Consider the following 20,990-nt stretch of genomic DNA (forward strand, 5'->3'; position numbering starts at 1 on the left):
CAGGCTCTGCCACCGCCTGAAGATCGCAGCGACCCCCTGCCTGGCTGGCCCTTATGTACCCTGTCCCACCCGAGCACTGGACCGCTAACTCCGGCCAGGCTCGTGGAACTCCCCCTCCCAAGATGGCGGCCGCCCTCTACTCTCTCGGCACCGAGGCCGGTGAGTATCTGCAAGGGGAAGACCGTGAGGAGTGTGGAAGTGCCGGGGTCCTGGACAACAAAAGGGGTTAGTGCATCAGGCAAGCAATAATGCAATTTAAAAGGTATAAAAAAGTTTGTTTAAAATTATCGCCGATCGGCGCAATTTGCATCGATTACTCAGCTCAGCTCTCAGGGAAGTATCTCTCCCTGCAGGAGACCTCAAGCGTGCCCCAGGCTCTGCCACCGCCTGAAGATTTTGCCAGGGAAAGTGTCAGGGCTCTGGCACAAGAGGTTCCCAAAGATGGGGCCTCTATATCAACCGGAGGAGCAACTTCTTCTGGGAGGGAGCAATCACAGGAGCAGGTGCCAAACATTCAACCTGCATTTAACCATGGGGTCGTCAGATGCAGATACTGCAATCAACTCCTCACCTATGGGGAGCAAAGTGTCCAGCTCATGGTTCGAGCATTGGAGAACCATTGCTGCCCTTCCCACCCCTAATTTTTTTGTTTTTTTTGCTCCTGTTGTGCAGTTTCCATTCCCTGTTTTTGTTCCAGTTTTGAAAAAGAAAAAAACCAAAAGTTCTTTTCAGAACTACCTCCAATTCTCATCAAAGAGCTATATTCTTAAAAAAATGAAAAAGAGTAAGTGAAATAGAGTGCATTGATAATTGAAAGGAGAATGAGTAAGAAAGAACAGAAAGGTATGAGAGGAGAAAGTAACTCCTTGCGACATGATTCGTCATACATTAAATATGACACATCTGGAATGTCGTAAGGAGTGCGCACAGAAAAGTGATGCATCGCACCAGCGGTGTAAAAAAATGCACCTCGTTGCGCTATATTTAAAAAGTGACGCATCTAGATAGATGGGTCACTTTTTAAAACCCTGCGCCACATTATACCTGCGTCAGGTATAATGTATGCAAGGGGGGCGTAAAAGAAGAATACATTTTACAGCTTTTGATATTTGCTATTAAAAAACCATTGAAATTCACTGAAAAAACCATAGGTTATAGACCATATATAGTTAGGGATTATTATTTACAAAACCTTGAAAATTCACTGAAAAAACCATTGGTTATAGACCATATATAGTTACGGATTAGCATTTACAAAACCTTAATTTACTCGCACAAAACCATAGAAATTCGCATATATAGTTAGTTGCAATAACTATATATCGTGCACCCGCAATCCACTGCTGATGATGTCACATATTACATCATTCATGACATGGTCAGTGACATCACTGATGACATCACTGATGACATCTCAAATGACATCACTGATGTCCAGTTCTACAATAAATTTGGATTCCAGCTGCCGCAAGCCTTTTTCTCTGTTTCCTCCTCACGGATTGTCCTTCACAGCTCCGATAACAAAATATTTTACATCCGCTAGATTGTTTTGGTGGATTGCTTTAAAATGTCTTGCGACTGGATATGTGCTATCGTTATTAACGATAGCACGCAGGTGTTGCAGGATTCTGACGTGCACTTGCTGCTTGGTGCTACCCACATACCTAAGCCCACAAGTACACGTCAGAATGTAAACTGCATATTCAGTTTTGCAGTCTTAGCATCCCTGAATTTTGAATTCCTTCGGGCTAAAGGGTGTAGTATATTTCTTGGTTGTTACGCCAAACTTACAAGCCCGATATGAGGAACATTTAAAAAAGCCCTGTTTTTCAGGTAACCAAAGGGTACTTTTCTTTTTGTTGCTAAGATCTGGGATGCTTTTGGCTATTTCACTTCTCATGGAGATGCCTCTTCGGTATGTTATTGTGGGTTTTTCAGGCAACTCTGGTGTCATGACTGCATCTGTCTGTACTATCGACCAATTTGGATTAATTATAGACCGAATTTGGCGATGCTGGTTATTATAACTTTCCTGCAATTCATTTCCTTCCAAATTGGACAGCAATGATTCCCTAGATCTGCTGATGGCTTTATCCAAAGCCCTTTGTAGACTGTATGCCGAATAGCCTCTTCTACGGAATCTTTCAATCGCTTCTCGCATGCATATGTTCTGTTGCTCCTCAGTACTACATATGCGTTTAATTCTGAGAAGCTCTCCGTAGGGAATACTATCAAATAAGTGTCTCGGGTGAGCACTCGAGGCATGTAACGTAGAGTTACCGGCAGTAGATTTTCTATGTAAAGTTGTTCTCAGTTCACCGTTTTCTACATATACTCTTGTGTCCAAGAAATTTACTTCATTACAACTTATGTTTGAAGTGAAATTAAGATTCATTTGATTTACATTGATGTCACGTATAAAATCATTGGCACTTTCATCACTCCCCTTCCACAGAACAAACACATCATCTATGAAACGTAACCACACTTTTATGTGGTCGCCATACTCTAAGGACAATTCTTGCCTGAGTGTCTGCTCCTCCCACCAGCCAACCACTAAACAGGCATAGCTGGGGGAGAAGCAAGACCCCCTCTGCATTGTCTATATATCTTCTTGGCAAATGCAAAATAGTTGTTGTTTAGGCACCAGTCAATACTCTTTATGATCATTTTGTTGTGTTCGTAATTCTCGATGGGTCTTGTTGATAGGAAGTGTTTGACCGCATTCAATCCCACTTGGTGGTCTATGCAAGTATATAGGGACTCAATGTCCATTGTTATCATTTTCATACCATCTTCCCATTCAACATTGCTGATTTTGGTTAAAAAATCACCTGTGTCTTTTACATATGATGGCAATTCTTTGACCAGATCTTGCAAGTAATAATCAATGTACTGTGATAGGTGCTCACTGGCACTTTCAATAGCCGATATCATTGGGCGTCCTGGCACTGGCGTCCTCTCCTTATGGGTTTTGGGAAGAAGAAAGTATATGGATGGTAGTACAGGTGATTCGTTCCATAGAAAAGCATATTCATCTTTTGAAATCATATTGTCCCTTTTACATTGGAGTAGATGTTTCCTCAATGTTTCCAAAGCTTTCGTGTATTCTTTGTTATTGCTTTCCACATAGCACTCGGTATCTGATAACTGTCGATTTGCTTCCGTTAAGTAGTCTTGTTTGGGCCACAAAACTATGTTACCGCCTTTGTCTGAGGCCTTCACAATTATTTCAGTGTTATTTCCTAGTTTAGTCATTAATCGATTGTATTGCAGCTGATTGGAACTTAACTTTTTGAAGTGATGATTGACACGATGATACAAGTCTTTTATGTCTTCCGTTACCCTGTCGTGGAAGATGTCAATCGCATCCTTCGGCATGATTGGTACAAACACTGATTTCGGTTTAAAAGGGCTTCTACCTGCCCCTAACTGATTTATTGATGCCAATTGTAGATGTTGTTGAGTGGATATGTTGCTCTCAACTTCATCATTGATATTTCCTTCTAGTGCTTGCGCCGCCAACACTCCTTCCACATCGGTTGCTGTTAATCTGATGCCACTTGTTGAGGATGATTGTCCTACGGATTGTTTTTTGGCTAAACCGTTCTTTATCTTGATGAACTTGAGCAGTTTTAATTTTCTGATGTAGCTGAAAATGTCTATTCGAGTCTGTGCATAGTTGAAATTCCTAGGGGGACAGTATGATAACCCCAATTTTAGAATCTGTTCTTCATTTTCATTTAATTTTAAGTTTGTCATGTTGATGATTGTTTTGTCCATTACATTAGTTATTGTTGATTGCGCCAAAAGTTTCTTTTTCCCCTTCCTCTTGTTTTTGTTGCACCTTTCCCTCCTTTTTGCGTTTCGGGTTTTTGCGTTGCTTGGGGTTGTGGCTGTTGTTGTTTCCGCGGTATTAGCGTTTTTAGCCTGTCCTCGACTAAAAAATCAATTTCCTCACCGAGGTTCAAGGTTCTTGGTGTGGTATCTTCATCGTCCGTGCTGTTTACACTACTGGCACTGTACACTGAGCTATCATCGCTCTGTTCACTCGCTGGAGTATTTCCACCGGTAGCTTGCTGGTTCGAACCTGTTGCTTGTTCCCCCATTTGCTGCCCTTTTGCCTTTTTTGAACTAGCTTTGAGCTTTTTAGCCATGTCAAATTTTCTGGCGAATGTGTAAATTCTACCTTGTTCATAGTCTGCCAGGTCACGGGCGAATTTGTATACCTTGCGCTGTTTAATTTTTTCTTCCTGCTTCTGCAGCCTGTCTTTGATCTCTTTTCGCGTTCTTGTAATGTAATCATTCGGTTCCAGTTTTGCCAATTCCTCATTTATAGTTTTAATTTCATCCAGTAATTTCATCCTATCGGATTCAGCATATTTGATTAACAAATGGACTAAGTTCATTGATGCCTCTAGGTTCATTGTGCCCCACTCTTTTAACATTTGAGGATCTGGGTTTTCGTAACTTGGAGCGAGCAAAATTCTCAGTCCCCGTGGGACTCTGCCAGCTTCAGCATATTTACTCAGCGACTTCTTCTCCCACCACTTCGTTACTTCTGACCTCATACACTTTTCAAGCTTTCTTAGGAGAGTCTTGGCAGTATCATCTACTTGTACTATGCTTTCTGTGTTAGCGATGGCTCCCTGTTTTTCCATGATTGGCAACTTGCTGTAGATATCGTCTGCAGCTGCCTCCCTTGCGCGGACTTCATCTTCTGACATATTGTTGGCTATAATGTATTTTTTCGTGTTTAAAATCACACGTTTGGAGCTCGAATGACAGAGCCGGTTCTGCCTGCCCACACCTGCCCACCGAGTTTCACTCGGGCTTGGACACACCGCCGTTTATGCGCCGCTCTTGCGGTCCTCCGACCTCGCTGGGGTTGCAGCATTCACGATGGCCTGGCCTCAGCACTTCACTCGGGGGCCGCCGCAGTAGTTTCCGTTCCGGAAAATCGAGCGAAGAGGGTTGATTGCAGCAGCCGCTTCCGGGACAGGGGGTCTGTAAGCGAAATCAACCCGATGTTTTGCAATTGATATCTGGATATCTCCGAACCTCTCTGTAGTGCCCAGCCGGAACACAACCAAAGGACGAAATACAGACTCCAAGTATTGTGGAAAATGCAGGTCTTTAATTCAGGTTTGTCAGACGCGTTTCGAATACCTTTGTATTCTTTCTCAATTAACAAACAAGTAGTCCACTTTTAGTTTTTATACAGTTTTTGGTGTGATGCTTTCACCTCCTCCATGTGATATGTGGAAATAGAGGAAATACTGAACAGGTATGCATGCTGGGACTTGTAGTTGTTTTGAAAAAAAGCCTCATTTGATTGCTAGCATTTTTGGTTTGCATAACATTTCCGCATAAATGCAGTTACATGAAGAATATAAGATGGCGTAATGCACAATGATTGTGACATATTTTGAATGCACGTTTTCTTTTAAATAGGTTGCCAATTTCATTGTATATTTTTTCAATGAATATAAATAAATAAATATATACATTGATAAAATATGCCATACAAAAATATATTATTGAAAATATATATCTATCATTCTTCTTATAAAAAATGACAAATAAATAAACATTTTATATATACAAGATACAATATAAAAATAGAAATATGCTATTTAAAATATTGACACTCTACAATTTTATATCCAAACACTCCTCCCAAGAAAGAAGAAGAGGCCACAGGCGGGGAAACATGGAGGCATTTTATTCCAGAAATCACAGCATGGCAAATGCATTTCGGCTTCTTCTTTGCGCCTTCTTCAGTGCCAGAGCTGTTGTGAGGATGCAGGCACCAATTGACGGATTTAAATATCCCGCCCCATCCTGTTTCCTGGTCAGTCATATATATATATATATATATATATATATATATATATATATATATATATATATATATATATATATATATATATATATATATATATATATATATATATATATATATATATATATATATATATATATATATATATATATATATATATATATATATATATATATATATATATATATATATATATATATATATATATATATATATATATATATATATATATATATATATATATATATATATATATATATATATATATATATATATATATATATATATATTTTTTTTTTTTTTTCAGTGAAGTGGCAGGTGGCCCTCATTTCTTACTCCACCTAAAGGCCCACGTGCTGCAACAGACTGGCTCTCAGTGTCCGAGGCTTCAGTAGTAGGCACTGGCAGCTATGGTGCGCAGCAGTACTTCATTTGAACTGGTGGTTTCAGGTGGGGCCCACTGGCATTCATGTTTTGGCGTCCAGGGCTTACTTTTATATCATTAGACATCATAAGACTTTGACCCAAAGTAAAAGAGAGAAAGAAAGACAGAAAGAAAGAAAGAAAGAAAGAAAGAAAGAAAGAAAGAAAGAAAGAAAGAAAGAAAGAAAGAAAGAAAGAAAGAAAGAAAGAAGGATGAGAAAGAAGGAAAACTGTGACAAAGTGAGAAATTAAGGGTGAAAGGGAATCCGCAATAGTGACGTAAGGTGAAGGAAGTGTATGCTGGTGGATGAAAGACTACTGAGGTGGAATAAAAAATAAATATATGAAGCATTGATTTTTGGCAACCCCAACGTTCGACAGCGACAGGCTTCGGACGGAATTTTGGAGTACCCGCACTCTTTATTTCATGAATGAAGCACTGTTGTGCAATCTGTAGGAACGGGAGCGACAACCAAGTATGTGGGTGAGGCTACCGTCTTTCTATCGCCAATGTAATTCCGTGCACCCCTGCACAATCTCTGTTACCCTTCAAGGACACAGAGATGGGGACATGTATGTTTCCCACGCTTTCTGAGTGACCGAGCACCGAAGTCAAGGGCTCTTGCAGTTGGCCCCATCACCTGGGTGTGACGTTTTATATCGCGGTGAGTCACGGGACGCTAAAACGCACAAGATGTCCTGGGCTGCCTGCCCAAACATGAACTAGTCCCACTTAATGTTCCAAAAGTAAACAGCTGCCCTTTGTAATTAAAAAGTATTAAAACATTTTATGAGTGCAAATGGAAAGGTCACAAATGGTGAGTCAGTACTGTCTGACAGCACATGACTAATTTTTACATGTGCCCTGAAATCCATGAATACAAAAGGAAGCGAGCGTAGTACAGGCGTTTGTGCAAACGATGTTGGTCGCACAGAACCTGCATTTTCAGAAGCTTAGAATCTTGACATCGACGTGTATTTAGCGTATAATATTGGATAGCTCTGGTGGTTAATATTTTCCACATAAATGCGGGTTGTATTTGTGGAGCATGGGTTTAAGTCAGTATAAAAAACATAGCCTAACTCCGAGATGTGCTTTTAGTGTGGCTATCTATCATCCCTCCAATAATAAGTGCTTTTTAACAAATGATAAATCATTATTTTATTGGTCGCAGACCAACTTTAAAGTCTGAAACTGGGGATGGGGAAAGAACTGGCAAACCTAAAAACAGGGGGTGGGGGTGGCGAAGGGTGATTTTTAAGTAAATGGATCTGATACAGCGCCATGTTGTTCTGAAATTTGTAGGGGTGCATCATATTAACGCGTAGTTAGCACCCTCATATTTAGAGGACTGTAGTAATGTGTGATCAATGGAAATGTAGTACTAATCAAGAATATTACAATATGTAGATGTGTGCTCATATCATTTGAAGACTAATGTAATGCTTTAAACAAGAATATGCCTTAAGTAATGCAGAAATTATTGCTTCGTGTGTAAAATGTTGCATTAAGATTAAGCGGGACCCATATTAAAGTTGCACGTGTAGGTTTGCCTATTAATGAACCAGAGTAATGCTTTAACGTGAGAAAGAGTAATGTTTCAGAAATGAAATTAAATAATGAAATAAGGCATTTAGAATGACTTTGAATGTAATGCGTATGATGTAGTGTTAGAAATGCATTTAAATGTGTAAAGGCCTGAGACATGAAAATGCCAGTAGAGGCCTAACTGTAATTTCTTAGCTTGATTACACGCTGTAGACCAGAAATTTATTTTCCTTGGGAAGGCTACTTTTCTCAGTCGAATTTAGAATTGTAATTTTGTGTGCGTACAAGGTTGCTTTCTCACACGTTTCTGTTGCAGGTGCAAGGACGTTTGCTTCGTTAGTTAGAATAATCCTTTGTTTTAGGAGTTAGGTTGGTGGAGTCGGGTATCGGGGGAGTGTGAAGAAATTTAGGAGTATACATTTAGCGGAGAAGGTGCCTGGGACCCAAGGACACAGCAACGGTTTTTGGATGAAGCTGAAGTTTGATGGAAAAATCCCAGAGGAAGTACTTCCCTGAAGGGGTGTGTTTAGGGTGTGTTTACTGTGTTTGGGACTCTGTATTAGGGACAGCACCCGAGGGTGGAGAGCAGACTTGAAGCAGACTTTGAGGAGAGGGAAGCAGGAAGGAGCATCTTAGAATGAGCTCTGTAGCTTAGGCTACTTACCTTTGGAAAGTGAGTGCACTTCTTAGGAAGTCTTCACTGCTGACACCATTTCTCTTGCCTGCCTGGAAGGGATGCTAAGGAAGGATGTCACTTTAGAATAAGTGTAGGGACAGACTAACCTTTTCTTTTCTTTTGGGTAAATGCAGTCAAGGCTCCAAGCAGGGACTGTCATCCTTTGCCTGATGATTTTGGAAATTACATTACTCATCATCTTGAGTCGTCTGAGACTCTTGTGTAGGATTATGTTTGTATTAGTTCCGGTTTATTTTCTAAACCTCTTGCTAAGGTGCTTGTATGTTCAGTTATTCTTGGCTTTGTAATACATCTTTTAACACTTTCTTTCGTAGTTAGTGGTCCTTTGAAAATTTGATTGATTTGGTCTTTGCAAAAGTTTTGATTTATGAATTGGTAATCTTCCCTTTACACTTCTTAGCAGGCAACAACGATTTAGTCGACCATGGATTCAAAGGATTGGTAAGGTAAAAATCTAGATAAGAATCCGGCTGAAACAGATCACGTCACAGCATACACAGCTGGTCAGTGGTGTAAAGAAGCATCAGTCCGTCCCCCCTTGCAAAGTGCTCGGAGTCCCCCACTCCTCCTTGCCCCACCAAGTAGTTATTGTTCCCAATGTTTAACACAGTAAATAAGTACCATTGGTGATGACAGTGGAGTGGTGTGGCTCACTGGTAGTGGAGTGGTGTGGCTCACTGGTTAGAGGCGGCAGACCCGGAAGCAGAGAACGGCCCGGGACCAGGGTTCAATTCCCGACGCAGCAGGGTCGTGGACCAGGGTCAGCGGATTTGATAATTCTCGCCTCAGTGCCTACTCTAACTAGGGATCACACTCAGCAACTCTGGGCATTAGCTTGCCTCATCTCTACAACGGCCCCCCACATTCGCCGGGGATGCCTGGGTTCACCTTGGAGATACCCAGTAGGGGCCATCTCACAGGGATAGCCAGGACAGGTTCCCCAGCAGTCTACAGCGCCACGACGCCTCAGGGCAGCAGTGCGCTTTACAAGACACATACATACATACATAGGAAATTGGCGGACTCTGCTCCGAAATATGCAGAATAATTACAACGACTTCGGCAATATGGTCACATATCCTGATTGTTTGGAATCAAGAGCATGGTAATTGCTGTAATATGCCTGTTTTTTTAAAAAGTGTTGTTGTCATGCAAATGTCAATAAAACATATTTAAAAAATAAAAAAAACCATCCAGGCAGGCCTAACTACTTAACCAACATCATTTTGCCCTACACAGTTACACACCCTTACTTAGGCTATGATTACGAGTTTGTGGGTAACACCAGGAGCGATATCTCAGGGTGAAATTCCACAACACAGAATAACAAACCTCTCCGGGTGGAATCTCTCATGTTTACAGACTTCAACGCAATATTTCCAGACACTGGTGGTCCTGTCTTTACTGCTGCAGGGGCAGTGGCTGTGGGGTGGGCAGGATCACCGCCTGATTCCTGTAGGCTACTGAAGCAGTGCACTACATGTGCCACCCATGTAACGCTACCTCAGCGCTAAGTAGTGCAAAGCAGAGCTTTTCGCTACTTTGAGGGTGCTCTCCAGCGCAAAACAAGTTTTTGCAGTAGAAAGTTAATAGCAAACAAAAAACATTTTGTGTTGGTTAGCGTCACTTTTGTGACACTAACCCAGCGCAAAATATTTGTAAATCTCCCCCTAAGTGTTTATTAGTTCATCACCAGCTTGTCTAAAAACAAAGTGTATATGTGATTGTTCCACTAGCGGAAAGGAGAGTTTTTTGATTGAAATAGTTCATGCTCGCTCTAGGAGCGAAGGGCTTGAGGCTTAATGGTTAAGATCTTAGGTTCCCCATGGAAAGATTAATGGGTTGATCCTTATGTCTCAAGGGTCTTTTGCTTGGTCAATTAGTTCCAATCTTCCCAAAAATCTAGTGAGAGAATTTTAAGCCTTGCACTGTCTTAATGACTAACTGTCACATTATCCACCTATTTTGCAGTCGCAAACGGTGCAAATCACTAAATTTGGTCGTTTGCAAGTGCAAAGTTGTCTTACCAAAAGCATCATATGCATTTGCAGGTCACTTTTAGGTAATCACAAAAATTGCGATTGCCTAAAAATTGCGAATGCAAATAACAACATGCGATTCGCAATTAGGTAATTGCAAATGGAATGCAGGAACCATTCGCAATTTGCGAATGGTCGAAAAAATAAAATGTTGTATGTGCAAAATACCACCAACTTAAATCAGGTGGTAACCAAGTGCTATCTATTTGAACAGGTCTAGGGTCCCTCAAAGTGTTCCAGAATGGCTGCGCTCTACCTGATTGTGAGGAGGATGAGGATCCAGGCTGGTGTGCAGAGATGAAGGAGGAGACAACAGCACATTTTCAGAACATGCATTACATTGTTTGGCCAGACACAGAGGAAATGTAGGACAAGTATAGTTAAATTCTGAATTTATATTAGACCTAATAGCCGACCTGCAACCACAACTGCAGTATCACACTTGCATGACCAATGCAATTCACACCCATGTGCAGGTCCTGTGTTACCTGCACCTCCTAGCCTCAGGGAGCGACCAGGGGGCAAGGTAACAGCAGCAGCAGGAGGGATCTCTCAAAGTGCACTGTTGGGTTTCTTTAATTTCAATGCATTCCTGGAAACAATGTTGCTGAAAATCCATCAATACATCATATTCCTCAAAACACCACAGGACTTGAAGCTAATTAATTTGCAATTCTACCTGATAGCACAATTTTCACACTTCATTGGCTTCATTGGTGGGACACATGTAACAATATGTCCCCCCTCTGTCAATGAGTACTTCTTCAGCAATAGGAAATTCTATCCTTCACTAAACATACAAGTGATATGCAATGCCACATGTATCATCATGGATACAGTGGGCAGATTCCCAGGTAGTACACATGGTTCATTCGTTTTTCGCCATAGTGGAATCTACAAACGTCTGCTTGGTGGTGAATTTGGAGAAGGATACCCACTAGGTAAATCCATGAAACACATTTAGCACTCACTATGGACACATTGACACATGACAGAGGTTAACCTCTTTCCTTTCCCCCCTCAGATGACAGTGCATATGTTGTGCTCTCACTCATCCTCACCCGTACCTTAATCCATCTACTCCATGAGAGCACTGCTACTATGCCGTGCACAAAATCGCATGCAACTTAATTGAGAGGACCTTTGGATTGCTCAAAAGTCGCTTCTGCTGTCTCCACAACAGAGGTGGAGCACTACAGTACAGTCCTGAAACTAGCTGTAAAATTGTGGCTACATGTGCCATGTTGCACAATATTGACACAACAAGAGGCATACCCTTGGACCTGTCTTATCTGGAATCAGATGAAGACAATGAGCCATGTCTGCCCTGTCAAGCTGCAGACTGTTCAAGGACAGCAGAAGGCAGAGAATGTCGTGCAGAAATAAAACATTATTCTTTTCACATAAGTAATTATGAGACAATGCATTACATGAATGTTCTGCTAGTGTAAACTGTATTACCTTAACTTCAAGTAAAAATATGCACTCAGGCCCCCCAAAAAAGTGTTGTGTGACAAAAAGCACAACTTGTGATAAAACTAATCTGTCAGTAATGACAACACAAACATTAGCTTAATCCAGCAACTGCCATACCGTGCCTCAAGACCAAACCTTTTTTTTGCGTCCACACACTCCCATTCAGCGGGCTCTGTACTCTCCCTTGGTGAAGCCCCTGACGTTGCACTATGCATTGAACTGTATCGTCTACATTCCATCTAAGGAGCTATGATGCTACTCAGGCTGGAGGTCTCCTCGCTCTCCCATACACCTAGGTCACTGTACCCAGCAATTGTAGCAAGCTGCATCTGCTCCACTACGTTGGTGACTTGCACCAAACCCCTAGCTACATCACCACTACCATGGACCATTTCCAATTGCATGGAGACAGAGCGTCTTGACAGCAGAGCTATTGCATTGGTTAGGCGGTTGATGGATCTAGTGTACCCATCCAATCAGCCCAGTAGTTGTTGGTGCCTCCTGTGGTGGGCCGCATTTTCATGCTGCATGACGTTGCAAAGTTCTCTTATTGCACCAGTCATTTGCCTGACATTTTCACCTGTCACTGTCTGTCCTTACCCCACTAATGCATTCAGCTGTGTGATGTGGCTTTCATATCACAAATGCTATGATTCAGTGACACCAACTGTGCATGCATTGATCGTATATGTTTCCATTGCAGTGACTGCATCTTGACCATTGCTGTCTCCAGGCCACGGAAGATAGAGGATCCCTCACATTCCTCTGATGAATGTCATGCTCTCGGTCTATGCCTCCTGATTGGAATGTTCTGGGGCTATGTGCGGGACAGAGCTCTGTTGGTGGGAGTCACACCAGCGTGTGCTTTGGGCAAGTCTGATTGGCTCACATCTACATCTGACTGGTAGTGGTGCCTCTGTGGGCCGGTGTCTTGTTGGTGCAAGTGTTCTGGGTGGTGTGGCTACTATGTTTTCTTCCCTTGACTGTGCCTGGGGCTCCGCAGGTTAAATGGGTTATGTGTCAGCAGCCTGTGGCGCAGGTGTATCTGTGACATTAACAGAACTAGTTCAGTACAATGTTTTTACATATATGTCACAATTCACACTGATTCAACCAATAAAGTTAATTTGCATTGCACTGTGTGTCTACAGTTCATGTGCTGTGTATACTTCAATGTGCCTATGCAGCTGAAATATTTTAACATGTCTAGATTCCTGTATTTCTGAATACTACTCCCATCATGCATTTGTGGGTAGCAAGGAAAATGTGAACTGGAGTGGTTTTCAAAATTTAAAACTGCCTTCCTAAATGGTCATTGTGTCACATGTAGCTTACACATGTTGACGTTCATGCCCCTTGACTTGGCTGGTACTGGCCATGGCTGAGGTGTCTATCTGGTTCACTCCAATAATGGCTGGAGTCTGCCGGGTGTACTCCACCATTTCCTCTAAGGTTGTAGATGCTGGGTGGGTCTGTAGTCCTCCGCCGGTCTTTTTCGCCTCTGCTAACCTTCTTGCCACCTTTTCTTTGGCCCTTGTTCATACTAGCTCTTACATATCTCCTCAGTGTAGCGTTGCATCACCCCCACTGCGCTGACTTTGGGCGGGATCTCCTGCCAAATGTTGCACTTTTCGGACTCTAGGACATAAAGTACGTTTTTACCAAATAACTTGTCATGGCTCTTCACCACTTCTTCAGTGAGCACCTCCAATTCCTTCTCACTGAATTTGAGTTTCCTTTTGCGCCCTCCTGCCTCCTTACCGTTTTCCTCTACACCATGCTGTGTTTTTGCTACAGTTTCTGCGCCCCTGACTGCCTCCCTGGTGCTGTGCTCCTGCAGTCTGGCTCCTTTGACTCAGGACCCTATAATCGGCAGGGAATGCCTCACTTTCTGGTTGTGAGGTCATCATGCTGCTCTGAGATGCGACATTTGCAATTTAGCAATTACCTAATTGTGATTATCAATTTACCAATCACTATTTGGTTATTGTAAATTGTGAATGTGATTTTTAAGAAATCGCTAAATCTTTAGTGAATCCTTACATACAGCACATTTTGCAATTACCAAATAATGACTCAGTAAAAATCGCAATTTGGTAATCACAAAATGCAATTTTGATACATGTGGCCCTAAGCTTTGAGATTCTTACTGTGAAGTTTAAGGGTTCAAGTACTGGTTTCGATTTGTCATTTATTTGTTCTAACAACTGAGCAATTGCAAAGATTTCAAAGGTTAAAGAAATTATCATAAACAGGATGTTAAAACTTTCATTGTATTGTGTGAAAAAACAATGCTTAGAACATTGAAGCGTGCAAAAATAATTCCTGTGCGCTGGTGCAATTATATTGCAGGGGTTCAATTTCCTCATTGTGGAACATTTATTATGAATGAGAGTCATAATGGCAAAGATTATGAAGAGGAGGAAACATTTAAGAAAAATGTATGTGATTTTCTGGAAAATTCTGTGTCAAAATCAATTCAGAAGGTGATCTCCTGCTCCTTTTAAACTGTAGCTACCGATATTGGGAGTTCAATGGCAGATGCTATACCTTCTTCTTTATTTGCACCCTTTGGGGACAAGAGATTAATGAAAAATAAACATAGTCTGATGGAAGAAATTTCTCAGAGGATTCTCTGATACCCTCCGGGGTCTTGTTCACGCTATACAAAATCTTTAAAATAAATATAAATAAAAATAAAACACAATGTTGAATGTTAAGTTCCATTCTACAGTATCAAAAGGACTTACTGTCACTATGATAAGAACCTTTTATTGGTCCGCTGTATGTGGGACAAAATAAATGCCATATGATGAAGTAAATGATCTATTTGCAGATGCTTTGTCAATGATAATACTCTCAATGCTGTTGGTGATATCATCAGCTTCCCTAAGAAAAAAAGAAGTGGCTGATCAAACACAAACAGTATTTTGGATGTGGAGGGCAATCCCATGTTTGGTCCCAGATTGTTATAACACCCAGATTACACTGAGTAGTTTCCTCCACCCTTTGTGGATGAGTATGTAAAGTCTAGAATCAAATGAGGGCACAATGCTTAATATGAGTTATTTCAGATAAAGCAGTGGTGACCCTGATTTAGGATGCTAAAATAGCCACTTTCTTAAGTGGAGGTAGTAAAGACCCCAAAAGAGATGTGTTAGAGCCTGGTCATCATGTCAGGATAAAATGCTTAAGACCTTTGGTCCATTGACAAACATTTTTTGACTAGTTGAGCAAACTAAAAATACCGATAAGACACTAGACCAGGAAGTAATATTGAGATGAGCCCAAAGGGCAGTATGTTTTTGGGTAATGCAAATGCTGGACTGTTTACGAGAAGCGACAATTTCTTTTTTTGAAAAATTTTCAAAAATTGGGGGTATTTCGAAGCTGGATAGACTAACCAAGGGTGCTTATTTGATGATGACTTCATGAAGGAAATTGATCAATGTGTGAAAGAATTTGCTTCACTGAATAAAGCCCACTCTTCATTGATAAGGGTGTTTGGTCTGGTTTCTCCCAGGCCTGGTGGATAAATGGTTAGCCTCGCTGGCATGTCCTACGGCTTCAGGCTGTACTTCAACCTCCACCGGTACCGATACACCAGACCAATGTTCATCCAAGGAGGTGGAGAGGAGGATGTTTTGGGGTGAGCACATGACAAGCAAGAGGAGGAAGAGTTTAAGGCAAGAATACTCTCCTCCCCCCAGGGCCGGACTGTCTGTAGCAGGCACAGGACGTTTTCCCTGAGGGTCCGAAGGATGGGAGCTGGTTTTGGACCAGTGGGGGCTGTTTTTGTTACTGGTGGTCGGTTTTGCAACAGTGCTGCAATATCGGCCCCCTGAAACAAAAAAGTAGCAGCGTTTTTTCCCACCAGCACCGATTCCAACACCCGCCCAACTTTCCGGCCGGCCTGACGCAATGGCCAGGGCTGGTTTGCATTCCCAGTCCGGCCCTGCCTCCCCCTCTGAAAGGTGTGTGCAAATTGTCCCTTTTTACAAAAAAAAAGGATATTGATTTCAAGCAATCCTTGGGTTTTGCAAACAGTGCAGGGGTTTTGTATAGAGCTGCATGCCACTCCCTTTCAGGCTATATTTCCAAATCCAATTCAATTTTATTGGGAGGGGATAGAGTTGATTTCTTTGAATAAACAGGATTGGCTTCAGAAGAGAGTTATACAGGCTTGTTTGTTTCACTCAGAAGGTTTTGTAAGCAATATAATATTTGTAGTTCAAAAGAAAAAAAACGTTTGGGCTGTAATAAATCTAAAAAAACTCAATCAGTTTGTTCTTCATCGCCATTTCAAAATGGAGACAGTGGTCACTCTCAGGCATATACTCCTTCCAGGGGACTGGTTGATGCATGTGAATTTAAAGTATATTTGTTTGACAGTACCAATTTGTCACAGTCACAAGAAGTATCCACAGTTCCTTTGGTTACAGTGGACAGACAGGTTCAAATCTCTTCCATTCAACATATCATCTGTTCTATTATGCTTTACCAAGCTGATAGAACCAGCAGAGGGAGCTCTCAGATTCCAGGCCCTAAGGATTGTGGTAAACATGGATGATATGATATTCCTAGGCCAGTAAATGAATCTCTTGCTGAAGCAGGTACAGATAGCCATATAACTGATCCAGTCTTTTGGCTCTATCATAAATGTAGAAAATGGGATCTGAAAGCATTAAAAAGGATAGAGTTTGGGGGTCCTTAATAGACTGGGATAAAGAGTTCCTTTTACTCCCAGAGACAAAGTGAGAGCTAATAAAGAAAGAGTTGAAGAAAACGTTAGCTCAGCAGTGGATTTCTCTCTGGTAGTTGACGAGGCTGGTAAGTTTTTATTTATCCTCAAGTCAGGTGATCCTTCCAGGACTCCTTCATTACAGGGCTCTCCAACAGTTTAAACAAAGACACTAACAGAGGGGCCTAGAATACTCAGAGATTGGTTCAATTCATCATGGAAGGAAGGGAGGAGAGAGGGAAAGCAAGATGGCGGTAGCAGTGTAGTTCGCCGCAGCAGCTCCCCCTACTCAGCCTGAATGTGACCCTAGCAGGTCTTCACCAGAAGAATCACTCACCTTTGGCCGTGGATTGAGTGCAGCGGTTGCTGGTGTGGGCCGCTGCTTGTCAGATGGCTCCTTTTTCTCCATCGACCACGGAGCTCCAGCTGAGCGGCAGGACGTCTGGGGAAACTCAGGGCGGAACCTCCAGGTGAGGGAGGACGGAGGCGGGGCCGGGCTGTGTGCCGGGTTTAGCTGCAAGGAGGCAGTGTAACCCTTTGATTGCCAGTTCCTTGTCATTTCACTCTTCTTGGTGGTTCTGACTGGATTTGGCACTAGCCTTCAGACATAAATTTGTACAGGGAGTTAAGAGAACAGTGTTTGGCCCCAGATGTATAGAAGAGCTTAGAAATATGCCTCCAAAGTCTTCAGACGTTGGAAAAGAAACTGTAGGTGGAAATTCTATGCAAACTCAAGACACAAGCCAGGTAGCTAAGCCTAATGAGCCACGCAACCTGAAAAAAACAAGTGGATAGCGGAGGAGCTGAAAAAAGGGGGCGGAAGGCAACAGCTTCAAAAACTATGGAAGGAGGGGCAACCCCGAATGGGGATGATTCTGCCCCAAATTCTGCACCGACCCAAAAGGTTATGATGGATTTTTTCAAAACTAAGGAAGGTTTACAAAACTTATGTACCCCATATCTCATGCAGCACATAAACCTAGAATCTCAGGTCCAGCCTTTTAGTTAGATTTGGTGGGACTCCTTAGACGAGCTCATGACGATGCAGCTTGAAATTCTGGAAGAAGATGAGATCAGCACATCCAGCGATATGTTAGCGGCTCTAGCGCTATACCTGATCTCTCTGCTGGTATGTCCGTAACTATACAATGAGGTGCTACTAATGACATCATATCGGATAATACAGATAAGTTCTACTCACTTGCTGAGGACTCACTGTCAGGTCTTTCAGATTCTTACCACAGTAGAAGTGGGGATAGCATCTTGACTTCGGACTCTAGTACTCTTGAGGCACCAGAGACTGCCCTAAAGCACCATAAGCAACGAAGATCCTCTAAGGGGAACAAGGGGTCTGTCGAGATGCAAAAAAACCAGGGAAGGCAGTCCACCGGCACCGGTCTTAAATGGGACTATTCTCACACAGGGATCATTGGGCCTACGGAATCGGTGCTGGTTCCGGTTGCAGGCCCTTGGAAGGAGCAACATGAAGAGACAACTGATGTGAACTCTGCGTTAAGTATGATCCTAGAATCAATAAAGGAACATTGTGCAGAGACTAAAGCGGATGGTAAGAAAGCTAGACAAGCTACAAAAGAGCTAGAAGGCGCAGTTCGCAAAGTTGGCAAAGCCTGTGCAGAGATCGGGGAACGGATGAATGCCATTTAAGAACTGAAGCTGTTGAAAAAGAACTATCTGTTTTAAGGGAAGGTTCCACATCCCATGAAGCTCAATTAAAAGATGAAATGTGGAAATGAGAAGATATGAAAAACCACCAGAGGAGGAATAACCTCAGTTTTCTTGGGATCAAGGAAGGGCTGGAGGCGGAGTACATCCGTGCTTTTATACTTGATTTACTCAAGTCAGCCTTCCCGGACCTAGGGGGCTGGGATTGGGACTGAGAAATACAGAGGGTACATCGGTTCCCAGCTGTCCTCTGTAAATCCTCTGGCACAGACACTTACCAACCGAGAGGCATTTTAGTCTTTTTTGGCAACTTCCTGCTTAGACGGGCTATTTTTGAAAAAGGTCGCCCAGAACCTAGAAGACAGTATAAGGATTTCTTCCTTTTTTGTTCGCCCCGATTTCTGCCATATCACTGTTGAACGCAGATGGCGATTGCAACAATTAATTAAACCCTACCAAGACGTAAGCTTCGAGGCATATTTGCTGGCTCCGGCCAGATTGAAGACTGTTGTTAAAGGCACTTTTAAGTTCTTTTCCTCTAAAATTCAGGCAAGAGAATACCTGGAACAAGTCAGCAGGAATTAAGAAATCAGGTGAGGACTAGATTAGGCCTTCTCTCTTTCTAAAGGGCTCATGGGTGACTTTTTGGGCTTTCTTTTTTCTCCTGAAGAATAGAGGGGTGCAGAAGGGGCGGGGGTCTGCGGTGCTCTTGCTACCTGCATCACTCAGACCCTTTGGGTCTGGCTGCTTTCAAAGCGAGAGAAGGGAGGGGGCGGGGGAGGGAAGGCTGAGGGGGGATGAGGAAGGGTTGAGGCAATGAGGGGGCACAGGTCAAAATGGTGAAGTGTGAATTGGAGCTGAAGTGTTTTTTTGGGGATTACTGTGTTTTTTTTGAGAATATTAAAAACCAGGGACTATTCATGATGGATGTTAGGATTAGTGGATTTGACAGGCAATTTAATATTCAAGATAAAGTAACGTGGTGGTACAGCTTGAAAAATGTTAAAAGATAGAATGGCTAAATTACGAATTGCTACTATCAATATCTACGGGCTTAATGATAGCACTAAAAAGAGAAAGGTTTAAGAAGATCTCAAAGTCCTTAAGGTTGATCTGTATTGTCTGCAGGAAACTCATATTGCACGGAAAGAGTGTGATCTGTATAAATCCTTAGGGCTGAAGATCTTAGCATACACTTCGCAAGATGTTAAGACAGGAATGGAAGATGGGTTATATTGGAATGCAAGAATGGTGCTGGTTCTTTTACACCATGTTCGGTATATGCTCCAGTGTTAGATGAACCGGATGTGTTGCATTTTCTAGCTAATGAACTGCCTTCCTGGCCGGCACCAAATGTGGTTTGCGGAGATCTAAATATCAATGGTTCAAGAGGAACCCCAGGTGAGACTGGAGTATCTAGCAAAGGGTGTTAACCGCGTTCTATGAGGGCTTATAATCATTTATTAAAAGATATGGGTCTGGTAGATGTGTGGGCTAAATTAAAACCCAATTATCCTGGTTATACTTATTATTCGGCCCCCCCATGGTAAATTTGCTCGGTTTGATTATTTTTTAATCCCCCCAGAACTTATGCAGAAGGCTAGAGTGGAGCTCTTTCCTAGAGTTATGTCAGACCACAACCCTATTATTTTGGAGCTAACACTCAGTGGGATACAAAAGGAGAATACTCACTGGACATTTGAGAGGTCATTGTTTTCTGATAATGAATATGTTGAATATATGAGAGTTTGAATCAGAGAGTTTTTTTTTAGAGCAATATCGGTAGTGCCCCTTCCGGGATGAAGTGGGACGCGTTCAAGGCAACAATGAGAGGGGAGACATTGCAATATAGCCTTTCCAAGCAGAAAAAAAGGGACTGCACAGATTAAATTGTTTAATCAGAAGCTTGCAGATCTGGAAACAGAATTAATAAGCAAAGTGGCTAAGGGAGAAGATCTCTCTGCAACTCTGAATTCTATCAAGGTTATTGAAGCTTGCTTGTCTGACTTTAACGTTGAAAGGACAGCAGGGAAGTATCTGGCCAAAAGGCAAGACTGTTACGAATTCAGTGAAAATGTTGGTCGCTTATTGGCAATTAAGCCTAGGCAACAGGTCGCATCAGGTCATATTGAACAGGTCAAGAATATGAGGGGGGAGGTTGTTACAGACCCAGGGGATATTAGAGAGTTTTATGAGAGTTTATACAGTGCTGCTTCTTCTGGTACTCATCTAGAGGAGGATCTATCGGAATTTTACCCGAGTGGAAAATTAACACAGGACGAGGGTGTACAATTGGGGCTGGCTATCTTGCAAGAGGAGCTATATTGTGCAATTCAATCCTTACCTGCAGGTAAAGCCACCGGCACTGATTGTATCCCTATAGAGTTTTATAAGGTTTTCTTTACAGAGATATGCCAGACTTTGCTTGGGGTATTTAAGGAGGTTAGGGAGGGAGCTTTAACACCTGGCTTTTGGGGCACAGCTAACATTGTTATCTTCCAAAAGAAGGGTAAAGATCCTAATAGTCTGGGTTCATA

The sequence above is a fragment of the Lissotriton vulgaris genome, chromosome 9 (genome assembly GCF_964263255.1).
Source record: "Lissotriton vulgaris chromosome 9, aLisVul1.2, whole genome shotgun sequence".
In the NCBI taxonomy this organism is placed as follows: domain Eukaryota; kingdom Metazoa; phylum Chordata; class Amphibia; order Caudata; family Salamandridae; genus Lissotriton; species Lissotriton vulgaris.